Below are 17337 nucleotides of genomic sequence, written 5' to 3' on the forward strand. Positions count from 1 at the left end.
TTCATGAATCTCTGTGCATTTTGCAGTAGAATAAAAAATATTATAAAAAATTAGTATGTTTATAAATAGGGACTCATAACTATGCATTGATGGCAACATTTTCACATAGTTCCCAAATCACCATGCTGCTGCTGATTCTTCACTTACTATATTTTTAACACAATTTTCTGCTCTAAAATACATAAAAACAAAGCGTGCAGTATGATAAAGTAAGGCTACTAACGATGAAAGAAGGAAAATTCTAGCTTGAGTCCCTTCGAGACATTAATTTCATGTTCCTTGTCACCTAGTAATTTTTCTGTTATTCAATATTTTTGTTGTTCCATGACTAATGTTTTAAGAAAAGGTCAATAAAAATTATTAGCAGTATTTTAGCTTTTCAACCAATCTGATACATAAATTATTATTTTACAAAAGTAGTAAAATTACTTCACAATTTCTAACAAATAATTTAAGGGTTTTCAATGAATTTTGGGATGGTTAGGCTTATTTGAGAGTTATATTACTTAGGGGCTTTATTTAAATTTTCAAAATGACTATTTTGATTAGGTAGACAATTCTCTTTTTATAAAATACAATTACATTTAAAAAAAAATAGGACTTAACTACTATATTACCAAAAGATCCTCACTATTACTGTAGTCACATGAATATTTGCAACAATTCAGTGTGCTCCTCTGAAGTACAGGCATGTTAGTTACGTTTCCATTGAAACATCCTGCCACAAGAGCCAACACATTTTTTTATATCTTCATAAATACTATTTTAAGAAATATAAAATTAGTGTGGTATTTTTCATATTCTTTAAAGTTAAAATAAAGATACTAACATTTAAAACTACATTTTGGTAACAAAGATACAAATGGCACTGTTGTATGACATATGTGGTACGTCAAAAACTGTGATACTTTGTTGTTGTTGTTTGCCGTCGAGTCGGCCCCGACTCACAGCGACCCCTCCTTGGTTTTCCGAGGCAGTATCACTACGGAAGTAGGATTGCCCAACATTCCTTCCGAGGAGTGGCTGGTGGGTTTGAACCGCCAGCCTTCTGGTTAGCAGTCAAGTGCCGTAGGCACTATGCTACCAGAGTGATACTTTAGTCATTGATAATGTAGTTGTTTCATTGACAAAGAACGGAAGTAACTGCTTTTCTTATTCCAGACCATTAAAATGGGTAGACTGAAAGCTGAACAGTAATTTAGTTGAGATATTCTATGAAATGTTTAATGAGCTAATTTTCAGCAAGCATTGCCGTGCTATCTTCAAAAGACAGATTTGGAAAAGAGTATTTTAAAGAAATACAGGCATGCATTTTTGGCAATGTTGTTCTTAAAAATGCCAAGCATTGAAAGTATAAATGAAAATTCTATACTGGATCACCTCATACACACACACACACAAAACTCATTTTCATTCCACATACACAATTATATTTATGATAGAATTTCATTTCAATTTGTCTATATAATCCTTTTATTTTATTGGAAAAAAAATCTAAATTTTCTAAAAAAGATTCTTTGGGACATCAAATATATCTCTTATGTTCAATGATTATGCACATTCAATTTTAATAAGTCAACTGAGAAATAACTTTTTAACATTCGTTAATTTGCTAATTGTGTTCACAGATACCATTTTTGTAGAAAATTATGTCTGAAAATCTAAGGTTTGCTAAAGTATTATAATTAGAAAGTTAAACTATGATTACATGTCACATCAATTATAAAAGATGAGTTAGAATCATCCTGATATTCTATCCTATGCACACTATTGAGAGTATTTAGTGTAAAGGATGTAAATATATTAAGTATATAAAATACATTTTATACTTAATTATTTTATAAATAAGCATTTCTTTTCAAAATCAGAATGTTTTGCAATAAAATACTGTTGAAGACATATACTGGGAAATTGTACTACTTTATTTTAACATAAATTTTATGAAGAAATGTATATTAATCAATTTAGACTTTTCAAAAGAGTTCTTTCTTAAACTACTTGAAATTCTAGTGTCATGGATAGTTTGCTTAATGCAAGGAATATATAATCACAACATGGGAACGGAATAGTGAATGAAAGGTTAATTTTGGAAATCGCCCTACAGACTGTCAATAGAAGGACAAGGAAACAGATAAATAATCTCACAGCATATACTAAAAAATCATCCTAAGCATCTATGAGATCTGTGAACATGATATTAAATTCTACTGCACTGAACACCCATCAGTCTCACTGTATTTATTGCTTCCACAGCTTTATTTATTTAATTTTAAACTTTGGGACTAGGTCTATTCTAAAAGAACTTGCAAAAAAGGTAGGCATCATACTTACATTATTATTATTGAATGCTGGCTTGTCTTTTCTTCTTTTCACTTTTCCCTTAAATCATTTTTTTCTTTCTTAGCAATTCAAAAGGACCTTTGGTGGTACAAAGCACTTGGCTGTTAACCGAAAGGCTGACAGTTCGAACCCAACAGCTGCTCCATGGGAGAAAGATATGGCAGTCTGCTCCCATATAGACTTACAGACTTGGACACCCTGTGGAACAATTCTATCTACTGTGTCCTATAAGGTGGCTATGAGTTGGAATCAATTAGATAACAAGGGGTCTGCTTTTGGTTTATCACTATTCAAAAATTAGGAAATAATACATAGTTCAGAAACGGCACACTGCCTTTTCAAAAGAGGAATCATCATCTATTTTTATATTAAAGCTGTCTTTATATTATCCCCTGGATTCTAGTTTTCCCATTTGAAATAATCATACTTAAAAATGTATTGGCCATAATTGCTATTTTCATCAAATACTCATATAGCCATAGAATTTTGTTGGCTTCACTGGCATTTGTTCATATCTAACTAAATACAGGTGGGTTATGATTTAGGAGCAGACATTGATCATAGTATCTTAGTATTCATAATATATCACATTTCCTAACCTTAAAACATAATAGGCTATTCTGTATAACATGATCTTAGAATGTTAAAAGAAATATAACTAAAAATTGTTAAATTTCAATTTTAATAAATATGAATATAAAACAGCCCAGCCAAGGAATCCAAACCCAAACTCACTGCCATCAAGTCGATTTCAACTCATAGCAACCCCCATTGTGTTTCCAAGGTTGTAAATCTTTTTGGAAGCAGATTGCCTCATCTTTCTTCAGCAGAGTGGTTAAATGGGTTAAAACCACCAACCCCTTGGTTAGCAGCCTAATACCTTAACCACTGTACTGCAAGGCTTTGTTACCTAAATTCTATTTTCCTATACATAAGAACATGAAAAACCTCTTAGAATTACATTTTTCCCTGAAATATAAACAAACAAACCTATCTGCACACTTGAACACGGAGAAATCAGACCCTCTGGAAAGCTGATACATAAAGGAAAATTCATTTGGATTCTATCACACAGAGACTAATGTTCACTTTCTACTTTGTGAAGTCAGAGCCAAGAAAAAGTGAGATACCAAAGGTGGAAGCTTAGAAATGGTGGTCAACTGAATACTGGGGATGGGAAGCCAAAAAGAGAATGGGAAGTTACGTAAGACAGCCTATTTACTTACTTCTTAGATATAGGAATACAGCCTTTAAGAAAGGAAAGTATTTACATCGTCACTGGTATAATAGTAAATTTTATTTTATATATATATGGATTCATTTTCACTGGTGAAGTCTATTAACACACGATTCACAAAACTATACCTATTTTCATTTCTAAAGAATTGAGAGCAAGAAAGTTGTAGATCTTAAACAGCATAAAATGATTTGGTCTAACATGTAGATAACTAAACCAGGTATGGTCTTGACAGTTACAAATAGATATCCATTCAGAGCAATGAAATAAGATCTATATTTGCCCTCATCCATCCAATCATTTATGGAATGTTTACTGAGTGATCCAGGGCCTGGGTTGGGAACTGGATACAAAGGATATATATATGACATACTTTCTGCCTTTAAGAACTTACAGATTAGTTGTATAAAACAGATTTGTAAATGTATCAGTCCAGGAAAGTCTTAAACTGCTGGCACATAGGGACGTAAGAGACACAAAGAGCAAAGTCTTAAGTTCTAACTAAGGGTAAATACGGGAGAAAGGTAAGAAAATCTTTGAGAGGTAGTGATCACCTTTATCAAAATGTCTTTCCTGGTTTTTCACACTCAGTGTATTATCCTTTACTGCTATACATTTCCCTAAGCTTAGCCTAATTGCTATACTAGATTCTCTGTTTCAAACTTAAACCTGCTGTAGTAGTAGTGATGATCTACTTAAATAATAGGATCATTTTAAAAGAGAAAACAAAGAGAAAAATGTTTCTAAAGTTTGTTTTATTCCTAGATTTAGATTTACATGTTATATCAAATAAATGAGATAAATTCAACAATATAATCATACTAATTTTACTAGTATCAAATGTTTCTTCAGAGGAAAAAAAAAAATCTCATGAAGTGACTATGTGTAAACACAAAAGAAGAACCTCTATGAGAACCTTGTTAAAAATATTAAAATACCAAATAGATAGGTTTTAATATTGATAATGTTTCAGATTAAAAATAAACTTTAAGACATATTTACAACTTTGACAAATAAAAACCCCAAAACTCATTATGGTCTTGTAGTTAAGAGGAATGAGAGGATCTACAGGCATCATATTTTTTTTTTTATCATGACAGGAACACTATTGGACTATTTCATAAAATCACACATTAAAATAAATGCAAAGTTCCACTATAATTTGAGATAAATCAATTAAAAGTATGCATTATTTTATTTAGGTTTGGCTGCCATATTATATTGGAGCTCTGGTAGCACAGTGCCTACAGCATATGACTGCTTGCTAGCCAGAAGGTTGGCAGTTCAAAGCCACAAGCCACTCTGTGGCAGGAAGACAGAGCAATCCACTTCCATAAAGATTTACTGCCTCGCAAATGGCCATATTATGTATTACATATGGAAGACCTTGTATTTCTAATGCAATTCTTAATCTATAGTGGACACACCTGCCTGCCTGCCTGCCTGTCTGCCTTCCTTCCTTCCTCCTTACTTTCCTTCCTTGTTTTCTTCCTTCCTTTTTTCCACTCAGCAGGCATTCTATCCCTCTTCTTTTGATTCCCAATTTTTCTTTAAAAAAAAAAAGTATTTCTTAGTGCATGTATTTTCGGTAAGGCTTACTTCTTCCCAACACCTCTAGGAGTAGAAACACGACCCAGCCCAGCCTATCATAATTTGTATATTCCTGGCAGTTATTGGTTTAGTAACGAGCACACAGTACATGACAGTCCAAGAAGAGTCAGCCTAGAAATCTAGTAACATTTTTGGAACAGAAATACATGTATTTATAATCTAGCAGAGCACAAGTGTGGCATTGGTATTGGCTATCTTGCTACCATATAAAAAGAGGAAGAACTTAAGTTCTTAATAAAGTTAACCTAGATAAAAGGAAATCCCAGAAATGGAGAGAAAGAAATTCCTGACAGAATTCTGGCATCTAAATCTAGCAATGCCTAAAGTTAGCAGAAACTCAATTTAATTCCTTTTTTTTGCTTAAGCCACTCTGACTTGGATATCTATCACTTGTAACTACCAATACAGTAGCTCTGAAAATGTTTTTGATATATCATGTGTGTATGCCTACCCAAAAGAATTGTTGACATCTATTGTATCTCACTGCTTTAACAGTCAAGATGTCATAGTCCTGGTTACTCTACTAACATATATAGTCTACATGATCTACCAGGATAAAAACCTTTCATTTCCCTAATGTATTAAACCTTAGGCTACTGAAGTACACTTATTAATGTTCAATTGAGACATACATGGCACCTTAGGGGATCTACACTGAATTGATGACCAAAGTAAACTGGAGAAATAGTACCTTTTCTTTGGATCACAGATTTTATATACATAAATAACTGCTTCTGTGGAATGTACTAATTTGACTAATATAATAGAGTTACATGAATGCATGTTACCAAGATAGAATAAAAAAAAAAGTAGCTTTTCCAATTCTCTATTAGTCTGTTTAATTATCTACTCACTTTTGATAACAAAATCAAAGGCAGTACAGTTTTCATAGGAATGTCTGATATCTTAAAATACTATGCTGTCTTCTCTCATGTATCCTTAGCACCCACTACCTCCACACCCCACCCTTCTCGCTTTTAAACCTAAGAGCCATCTGTGCCTTCTCTCACTCTCTAGAGCTCTACATCCTGTTATGCTGTTGATTTTTTTCCCTCTGAAATGCTTTTTACTTTTTACTCCTACTGCTGTATCCTCTTTTAAATACTGTGTAGTATAATATAAAGACCCTAGAACTGGCAGTTAGGAGTTATGAGGTCTTACTCTGGCTTTGCTGTGTGACCTCTGTCAAATTACTTCAGTTGCATCATCTATAAGGCAACTTGATAAAACTGGGGAGCAGAGGGTTTTATTTTAATGTTATGAGAACATTCTAATTAACCCTTTCGTGACCAATGGGATACATGTGGTGCACTTTCATTTTTTGTCTTTCTTGAGTCATGGGATGCTAGGTAGTGTTCCACTTAAAGTATGTGTTGGCACCTGGCAGGGACACATATGACAGTTTCTAAGAAAAAATGTTCAGTGGTGCCAAATCAGGGTGTTTAGAGGGTACTGAAAAAAGGGAGTGCATCCCTGAGGTGTAAATGGGTAAAACTTTGGTCTTTTTTTGTTTTTATACAGTGAGGAAAGCTTTGTTAGCATGTGTATAGTTTCCAGTGTCATTTGGAAGTTGTGGTTTTGGTGATTGACATGGGACTGAACTCTATCCCTCCAAAATATGTGTCAGCTAGGCTCGGCCATGATTCTCAGTGGTTTGGCAGTTATGTGACGATGCAATATGGCAGCTCCATAATGATGTAATCATCCCTCTGATGTGGTCTGATAGGATCAATCAGTTGTAAGGGGGTTAGAGTGGGATACAACACCCTTACTCAGGTCACAGCCTTCACCTGATAAGAGGGGAGTTTCCTTGGGGCATGGACTGAATCACATTGTATCTTACTAGAGATAAAAGGAAAGATGAAATGAGCAAATAGAAAGGGACTTGACTACTACCAAGAAAGAAGAGCCAGGAGCACAGCACACTTTTTGCATCTGGAGTCCCTGCACTGAAAAGCTCCTAGACCCAAGGGAAGATTGATGCCATGACACATGTAGATCTCCAAGGAATGCAGTGCTCATAGAGTTGAAAGAAGGCAAGGGCTTTCCTTTAGAGCCAATATAGAGAGAGAGCCTTCCCCTACAGCAAGCACTCTGAATTCACACTTCTAGCCTCCTAAACTGTGAGAGAACAAATTTCTGGTTTGTTAAAGGCATCTACTTGTGGTATATTTGTTATAGCTGCACTAGATAACTATGACAGTGATGTAATTTTCAGGCCTATAGTTTATTTTCCATCAGCCACTCCTCGGAAGGAAGGTTGGGCAATCCTACTTCCGTAGTGATACTGCCTCGGAAACCCAAGGAGGGGTCGCTATGAGTAGGGGTCGACTCGATGGCAAATAACAACAACAACAACATAGTTTATTTTCAGGTGCAATACTGTATCTTTACACGAATAATGCATGCCTTCTGTGCTTGTCTGTCAGTGCTCCTTCCCCCACAAGGTGTTTTCTTAAGTGCGCTATGCCAAACTTTTGTTTATAGCACCATTTAACAACGGGGGCAGATGTGAACCAGCTTTCCTTCAGGCTTTCTTTCATTAGGCAGCTTACGGCTGGCTGGGAAATCAAAAGATTGGGAAGAAACTCCTTTCCTGTGAAGAAAAATCCAGAAGAAAGCAGGATACGAATTGACATATGTCTCTGACAGGTTGGAAAGCATATATATGTCAAGGGGTCTAAAAAGTGATGCAAGAATGCAGCACTAAGAAGAAGGAGACTCAAACAACAACCTTGTGTGGCATTGCCAGGTGCCTTTCTGTGTTACCCAATGTTTCTAAAACTTTGACATAATAAAATAAATTTGCCAAGAGCAAACAAATTTTCTTATGTTTCAATCCACCTATCCTAGCTCCAGAGACCAAGAGGACATATGTCTTCTATAAACTGTTTACCAAAATCCATCTTACACAACAAAATTTCAACATGACTCAATTACTCAGCATGCATTACTGCAAAACTTTCTATTCACCAATTCCAACAAACATAAAGTAATCTGGTTATAAAAGGGCTAAAAGTCTTCAGTGATCCCCCCTTAAACTGGCTCCTGAATGATCCAGACTCTTTAAGTACGCACCAAAATTCCTGCATACTCTGCCTCTAACTTTTCTTCCCATTTGCATTTCTTATGACTGGTATATTATGCTGAATCCAAACTTTACTTGCTAGTCCCTGATTGTATTCTATATTAATTGTTCTCTATGCCTTTGTTCATTCATTTATTCTAACTGACAGAAATGTTACCTATGTCCCTCCACTGCCCATTCCGTCAAAACTCATACATTTTTGCTGTCTTTAGAGTATGTGTTCTACTTCCTAGTTCACTGAGTAGTGCCTGGAGTCTTAAAATTTTATGACAGGCCACCCAAAACAGAACTGGTTTCCATTTATTTGGAGCAACAGAGGAAAGAGACTCAGGAATCAGAGAAGGAAATAGATTGCAGGTCTAACTCCATCCACAGACTATTGTTTCCTTCACCATGAGACATGAAAAAATGGATGATGCCCAACTACCATTACTGAATATTTTGCTCAAGGACCCAACAGATAGATAATGATCAAAAGGGAGAAAAATGTGGAAGAGAACTTCAAATGATCACAGACCACTGACTTGCTGGATCCACTGAGATCAGGGGAGCATCTGAATCTACTGTTTGGCAAGAATTTTTAAAACCTGAACCAAAACTATTCCATGAAGTCATCTTAAAATTTAACCACAATTTAGCTTAATTAATTAAAAAACAAACAAACAAATATTTGCCTTGAGTACTGCACTGTTCTAAAGAATTATTCTATATGAGATCAAAACTGATAGCAGAAACTCTAAAGCAGAGCTAAGAACTTTAAGGGGTAAGGAGTCTAAGTTAATGGTGGTAAAACAACCATGGGTAGAAACAGTGAGAAAGGCGATACAATGTGAAGTACCTGACCTTCATCAAAGAACTGCACGTGTGCAAAACTGTTGGATGGTGGTATGTTTTGTTGTACTATTTTCATAAAAAAACACCACCAAAAAATACTCATAAACTTTTACCTCTTAAATTTTACATATTTTGCAAGAGTAGTTTAACTGCAACATATTTTGTAACTCCACCTCTGATTCTTTAAAACCAGAAGTGTCAAAGTATTTCTCTATATTTATTGTAATGTTACTTATTCTATTCTGCTTTGTATTACAGAATGACAGATAACTGCTTTATCTCTCTTACAAAACTATATGTTCCTAAAGACCACATCAAGGAGCTCTGGTTGTGCAGTGTTAAGTAGTCAGCTAAGTGAAATGGTGGTAGTTTGAACCCATCAGCAGTTCCAAGGGAGAAAGATAAGGCAGTCTGCTTCCATAAAGATTGACAGCCTTGGAAACGCTACAGGGTAGTTTTACTCTGTCCTATAGGGTCACCATGAGCTAGAATTATCTTGATGGTAGGGTTTTGTTTTGTTTTGTTTTGAAGGCTATATCTTAACATTTAATTTTCTATCTCCTAATTGCACCTGGTTAACAATTAAATAACTCTTAAAAAATAATAAACTTCAAGAAATAAAAACCACATTTGTATAAGAAATAAACTATTTGAAAATTCATGGTCAGACAAGTGTGTGTGTGTGCGCACGCAGATGCACAGATGCATGTATCCAAATCTGACTTGATTCTTAAAATGGTCACCTTTATTTTATAATCCATAAAATCTGAAGTGCAAAAATTATATTGAAAACTTACTGAAATGTACAGAAATGATAAATGTACATACATTTTAATCTTATTTGAAAACTACTGAAATCAGTGACAAACATATTACATATTTGTAGTCATTTAAAAGTCCAATACCATTCCAAAACCAAAAAACCAAACTCACTGCCATCAAGTCAGATCTGACTCATAGGGACCCCTCCTTGGGTTTCAGAGGTGATATCATTACGGAAGTAGGTTGCCCAACGCTCCTTGAGAGGAGTGGCTGGTATGCGCTATCTGACATCTTCCTCAACTTTTATCCTATATGTTATGTATTTCATATGCTATTTCCCTGTTATTCTGTAGTTACTCACTTGATATTTAGCAACAGCAAATGTGGTCAGATCGATCCTAAAGGCTAGAATACACACATATGAGTATACAGAACTTTATAAAATGTTGAGCTTGTTCATGGATTGATTTAGTACTCTGTGATATAATCAACCTGAGTAAAAAAGGTTTGACTGGAAGTAAGTATCTCAACTAAGCTTCAAAATCTCTCTCTATTTAAATGTATATAACTGTGTGGTACAAACGGTTAGTGGACTTGGAAAGCTAACTGGAGAGCTGGATGTTCGCATCTACCCAGAAGTGCCTCAGAAGGTTTAGTAATCTCCTTTCGAAAACTCCGTGGAGTTGAAAACTCTATGGAGCAGAATTCTCTTTAGATACATATGGGCTTACCGTGAATCACAATTACAGAGGAAACAACTGGTTAACAAGGGCATTCATTAAATGAACATTTTCCAAAATTTGTGTTTTTTCTTTCCTTTTTTTACTTTAATTAAGCCATTTTTATCATGAAGTTTAAGTATTATTTATTAGATGAAAAGATTGATACACAGTATTTTTCACATAATTTGAGGAGCTCTGGTGGAGTAGTACCTAAAGCATATGACTGCTAACCAGAAGGCTGGTGATTCAAACTCACCAGCCACTCCTTGGAAGGAAGATTGGGCAATCTACTTCTGTAGAGATACCACCTTGGAAACCCAAGGAAGGGTCACTGAGTCGGGATCGACTTGATGGCAGTGAGTTTGGTTTGTTTTTCAAAAAATCTGAAATCAAATTATAGCTGCTTGTAGATAATTTAAATTTATTGATCATTTTAACTTAACATTTCTTATACAAATATTCTTCACTTTTTAAAAGTTTGCTTTATGACACCTTACTTTTATGGAACATGTACATTAATACCTGTTTTCACTAACCAAAAGAAATCAGAACACAATTTTCCCTTTCAGAAGAAAGGTGAAAAACGAAACTAGCGTCATGCACTTGTTTTGCAGTGAGCATTGTAAGAGGCAATGTGTACCTTCAGTAGTAAGAGAAGTGTCACCAGGAACTGTGCTCAGCATCTCTGCATCAAGCTGCCATAGCTTTGAACTGTGTCTGTGAACACTATATGTTAGTATTATTTTAGGTTTTAGGTGTTATTTAATATGATTTTGTAGGTTATTTTTTGGGTCTGGGAAAGCTCAAAAAAATTTCCCATATAAATTAATGGTAATTGCTTCTTTGCTTTATGAAAGGTTTCATAGGAATACTTTACTTTCAGGTAGTGACTGAAATCTCTATTTTAATTTTACCAGCAAACCCCAAGCCCACTGCCAACAAGTCAATTCCTACTCATAGTGACTCTTTAGGACAGAGTATAAATGCCTCATAATGTTTCTATGGCTGTAAACTTTTACTGAAGCAGACATCACCTTCCTCCTGCAGAGTGGCTGGTGGATTTGAACTACCGACCTTCTGGTTAGCAGCTGAATCTTTAACTACTGCGCCACAAGAGCTCTGAATTTTACCAACAGTGTTTCTGAATGTAATACTTATTTTAAAATAAGTAGATGCTGCATTTCAGTATCTCACTAATAAGAAACAAAAAATCAAACTCACTGCCATCAAGTCAATTCCGACTCATAGCAACCCCCACTGGGTTTCCATGACTATAAATCTTTATGGAAGTAGACTGCCTCATCTTTCTTCCACTGAGTAGCTGGTGGGTTTGAGCCACCGACCTTTTGTTAACAGACAAATGCTTTAACCACTACACCACCAGAGTTCCTTTCACGAATAAAAGGAGGTTGATAATTTATTATCACAAATGACTGCAATATTAAATAGTAACAAAACAATTATTTTCATATATATGAAGTGGTTCATGACTAATATTAAATGAATAGCAAATAAAAACATTACCTGTATAATTTCTATTATTTAGTTAAAAGAAATGTGAAGTTGCCTAATGAAAACATTTCCTTAGTCAAAAAATCATTTAAAAAAATCACTGTAAGTAGAAGACTACATCATCTAATAAAAGAAAAAAAAAAAAAGCTAAACTAAACACCAATAAAATGAATTATAAGGTACTGGATTCAGAAGAAAAGAGGAAAAACAGATGTACTTTATTACCTTCTAGAAAATTCCAACATAAAAGATAAAAGTTTCAAAAATCAATAACCAACAGGATCAATTACACTTATAAATTTGTGAAGTAATAACAAGGAAAGACAAAATGTACTAATGATTAGTTTTGTTCATTACTTTTTATTGTGTAGTGAGCAAGGATCAAACTCCAATGGAAAAATTACTTTTATTTGAGAGAATACAGTAAGACATTCCTGGTTTTAAGCATTTTAAAAAAGAAAACAAAATGTTGAAAATGAACAGAACTACCCAATTTTCCTATTTCAGGTATTTGCCATTTTGTGTGGTTTTATTTGGAAGATACTAAACATTTCTATTGAACTATATGTATATATAGAGAGACAGTGGTAAACGCCTTGGGCTGCTAACTGAAAGGTCAGCAGTTTAACCCACTAGCTGCTCCCCACAAGAGAAAGATGCTTCTGTAAAAATTTACAGCTTTGAAAACATTATGGAGCAGTTCTACTCTGTCCGACCAGGTCAACTATGAGTTGGAAATGAGTTGATGACAGTGGACTTGTTTTTTGGTTTTGGTCTTATTTGAAAGACGTTAAAAATTTTTATTGAACTGTATGTATATATAAGGATAGCAAAAAGACAAGTACATGCTTTAGAGTAAAGGAGGCATTAAGTTCCTAGGTTACATAAAGGGATGTTTAATGTTCTGTCTTGAGAACCTTCTGTGCAAGAACAATTGTAGCTATGATTACAGGGTGATATCTGATGCATTAGACAAACCATCATTGCCTACTAAGTAGTCTAGAAAGACAGGAGACCACAGCATATCTACTTACTTATGAGCCAATACTGGACAAGGTATTCTATGATTTCCTAATCAACGTTCAAGTCACATAAGGAGCTCTGGTGGCGTAGTGGGTAAGGCATTTGGTTGCTAACCAGAAAGCTGGTGATTCAAACCCACTAGCTGCTCTGTGGGAAGAATATGAGGCAACCTACTTCAGTAAATATTTTACTAAATATAAAGACTGCCTTCGAAACCCAACACGGGTCGCTATGAGTCAGAATCGACTTGATGGTAGTAGGTTTCCAAGCCACATATGGTGTATATAATAAGGAACATTATAGAGTGACTATTTCATTAAGTCCCCCTGAAGTATTTTCCTCAAACTGAGAACTTGAAAATATCAAGACTTTTCATAAACATAAATGTATTTTACACACAATCACACCTTTAAAAGGGACTTTGGTATACCACCTAAGCTGACATCCAACAAGTGGTATGTTGTAACATCTGAAAATGTTATTGGTGTAATGCTTTCAGCACTAATTCCTAACTTGCCCTTAAGGAGATTTTCTGATTCCCATCAATGAGAAGAGCACAGCACGTGAACAAATTTAGAAGTTTAGAACGGAATGAATATGGTTAGGATGCACTAATTTGACTCATTTCCATAATTTTTGTAAGAATATCAGTAAATATTTTAAAAAAAATACTAATACAATTTTTGTATCAAGAACTCCAATTTAAAAGAACCTATAATTATCTTTGGTAATAGTCAAAAGTCTATATTGTAATTTGAAAAGGTAATCTTCCTTCGTATAGTAATTTTTCAAAGATTTAAATTTTTTCAATAAGCACTATTTCCAATGCTAAGACTTCTATCAACTTTTAAAATTTTGTACAAATCAAATGTTTTTTCTTTATTTTTTTTGTTGTTTGTGTTAGTTGCCATTGAGCTGATTTAGTGTTTTTCAAATAGCATCTAGCATGTTATTTTGTTTTAACAAAGTCTTGAGATAGTTTGAGAAAATGGGGCAGTATTATTTAGTATGCTTAAAATAATTATAACAATTTTTAATAAACCAATGTATGTGAAATCTCTGGAAGAAAGAATAATAAACATTTCAAGAAGCTTCAAGGTACATTTCTCTCTTACTGAACGTTCTCTTGTTGTTGTTATGTGCCGCTGAGTAGGACCCGACTTATAGCGACCCCTCCTTGGGTTTCTGAGGCAGTATCACTACAGATGTAGATTGCCCAACCTCCCTTCTGAGGAGTGGCTGGTGGGTTTGAACTGCCAGTCTTCTGGTTAGCAGTCAAGTGCCTTAGACACTATGCTACCAGAGCTCCCAGAACTTTCTCTTAGACCTATTAAGTAAGAATGTTTGCAGCTAATTTTGCTGTGGAGCTAGGACTGAGAAGCATGAATATACGATATACTAATTATCAATAAAGAATAAAGAAAAACATTACAAATGTTACACTATCATTTAAATTGGCATGACTTTAAAATATTAAACAATCTTTGTTTCCTACTGTCACTTCCTTCGTTAGGTGGTAAGTATCTGAACCAGGTCTAAAGCCTTTCTCTAGCAACACTTCTTGAAACTCCCTGACAAAGCATCCCGTAATTAGGAAATCAGAGACAGTGAAAACACAAATATAGTGTCAAAGACAGCCCAAATCTTTCCCCTGGGAAATCTCCACTTTCCCTGTATTGCATTCTTCTAATTAAGTTTTAAAAAACAAAGAAGTATAAAAAGAAAAGTTAATAATTTTCATATTTCTTGCCATCATTCTGATGATATATGAACACAAGAGGCTTCTTCACTACTAAAATTAGACCGTATGCTTCTTAGCTTAATTGTCATTACTTAATATATTATGAACACTAGGCCAATTTATAAGAAGCCTTGGTGGCACAATGGTAATGTAAAGTGCTTGGCTGCCAACCAAAGGATAGGCAGTTTGAACCCATCCAGCAACTTCCAGGGAGAAAAGGCCTGGAGACCTGCTCCATAAAGATTTCAGCCTTGCAAATCCAATGGGGGCAGTTTTACTCTAGCCTACATTCTCACTAGGAGTCACAATGGACATAAAAAAACAACAGGCCAATCTGGGTGACTCTAACTCACTACTTTTAATAGCTTTACCAAATAATATTTAATAAAACCATAATTTATTCAACCATTCTCCTGACAGAGATCAGATTATTTCTCAATTTTTACCCCTGCAAATATAATGCTGCAATATAAAGCTTTGCATCTGTATTTCTATGGATTGGTGCACTGCATTTTAAAAAATAGATTTTTAAAAAATAAATTTTATTGTGATTTGGGTAACAGTTTACAGAGCAAATTCATCTTCCATACAGCAGTTCATGCACTTTGTCTCGTGACATTGAGTATAACCTCCCACAATGCAACAGCTCTCCTCCTACTTCCTCCCCATAGCCACCTCTTCCCTGTATCCTTCCCTCCTATGTATTCCTAACCCCTGAGCTGTCTCTCTGTGCATACACAGACCTTTTATTCTCCCATGATTGATCTCTCCAAGGAGTGTATCTATGTAATGTAAATGTTCAGCTCATATGCCTGTCTTTTGTTTGGCTGGAAGACACAAGAATGGGTTCCATTCCATTCATGAAGGGCAGCTAGTCTGCCCTCACAGTCTCAGGGGTTCCACCAGGCCCTATCAGACCAGCGAACTTTGTCTTTTTTTTTTTTTTTTTTAATGAATTTGTGTTTTGTTTCACATTGTTCTCTCACTCTATCCAGGATCTCCTACATAGATCCTTCTCCAAGTGGTTGACAGTGGTAGCTGGGTACCATCTAGTTCTTCTGGTCTCACAGTTGTATAGGCTGATGATTGCATGGTGTACCAGTCCCTTGGACTAATTGTTTCCATGCATTTTTTATTTTCTTCATTCTTCTTTGCTCTGGATGAGGAGAGACCTATCATTGCATCTAGATGGCTGCTTGCAAGCTTTTAAGATCCTAGCCAAAATATGATGTGGAACAATGTGTTTGTGTAGTACATTATGCTAATTGAGCTTGATGTCCCCTGTGACCATGGTCCTGAGCCCAAAGGTCCAACAACTTGCTCCCTCTGAGTAGCTGGCTGTGGCCAAGAAGTAACTACAACCTTGTCCCTTGTCAGCTCTACTGTATACTTAGAAATTCTTACACAAGATACAAATACCCTTGTAGAAATACTGTCTGCCAACCCTATGTATGGTCATGGGCATGCTCTCCCCTGAACAGACATACCTAATTGTTCAGCCTGTCCACCCAAAAAGATGTATTTTCAAAAGCTGTAACACTGTAACATTTCTATATTAAAAATACATGAGAACACTTGTTTCCTATTCCCATGTTACCACTTTATATTTATAAACACACACATATATCTTCACACACACACACACACGTATGTAATATACTAATTCTCACCTATATATGTCTGAGACATGTGTATCATATATGTACAAATAAAATTTTGCCTAACTGGTAAACAAAAAGGTTTAATTTTACAGTGATAAAGCATATTTCCCTGATGTCAGGTGCTTTTATGTTTATTCAACATTTCTATTTCTTCTTCTATCAAGTGTCTTTTCAAAATCTTTACTCATTTTTCTATTTTTTAAAGCATAACAATCCAGGAGTTCTTTGAATAATAAGGATCTAATTCCTTGTCTATCATACGTGTTTAATATATTTTTTCCAATGTTATTGTTGTCTTCTGCTTATTAATGGTATGTTCTACTATACCAAAATATTAAATATTTACCTGTTCAGATCTTTCAACCTATTCCTTCAATTTGATTTTGCACAAACATTCTCTATAAATCATAGTCTTATGATTTTTAATCTTCAATTTTTTCAGGTTTATTTTTATGTATTATGTAGATAGAGGTCGAACTTTATTTTCTTTCAAGTGGATAGTCAAGTATACCAGTGCCACTTATTAAATAAAGTATCCTTTTCTAAATGAATAATAAAAAAGCCAAACCAAATTCACTGCCGTTGAATAGATTTCAACTCACAGTGACCCCTCCTTGGGTTTCCAAGGCGGTATCACTATGGAAGTAGATTGCTCACTCTTCCTTCTGAGGAGTGGATATGGGTTAGAACCGCCAACCTTCTGGTTAGCACTCAAATACCTTAGGCACTACATCACTTAAATATTACTCTGGACTACATAATATTTTAAATGGGTCTCCTGTACTAATTCATTTAAGAATCATGAC

General features: G+C 34.9%; 1 protein-coding gene across 1 annotated transcript in view; it reads right to left on the reverse strand.

Moving 5' to 3' along the window:
• NOVA1 (NOVA alternative splicing regulator 1) overlaps nucleotides 1–17337 on the reverse strand; it is a 165540-nt gene that overhangs the window by 1243 nt on the left and 146960 nt on the right. The gene's annotated exons all lie outside the window — the stretch shown is intronic.

This window comes from Orycteropus afer, unplaced genomic scaffold, assembly GCF_000298275.1.
Source record: "Orycteropus afer afer isolate SDZICR_OR568_19922 unplaced genomic scaffold, OryAfe1.0 scaffold00243, whole genome shotgun sequence".
Taxonomy (NCBI): domain Eukaryota; kingdom Metazoa; phylum Chordata; class Mammalia; order Tubulidentata; family Orycteropodidae; genus Orycteropus; species Orycteropus afer.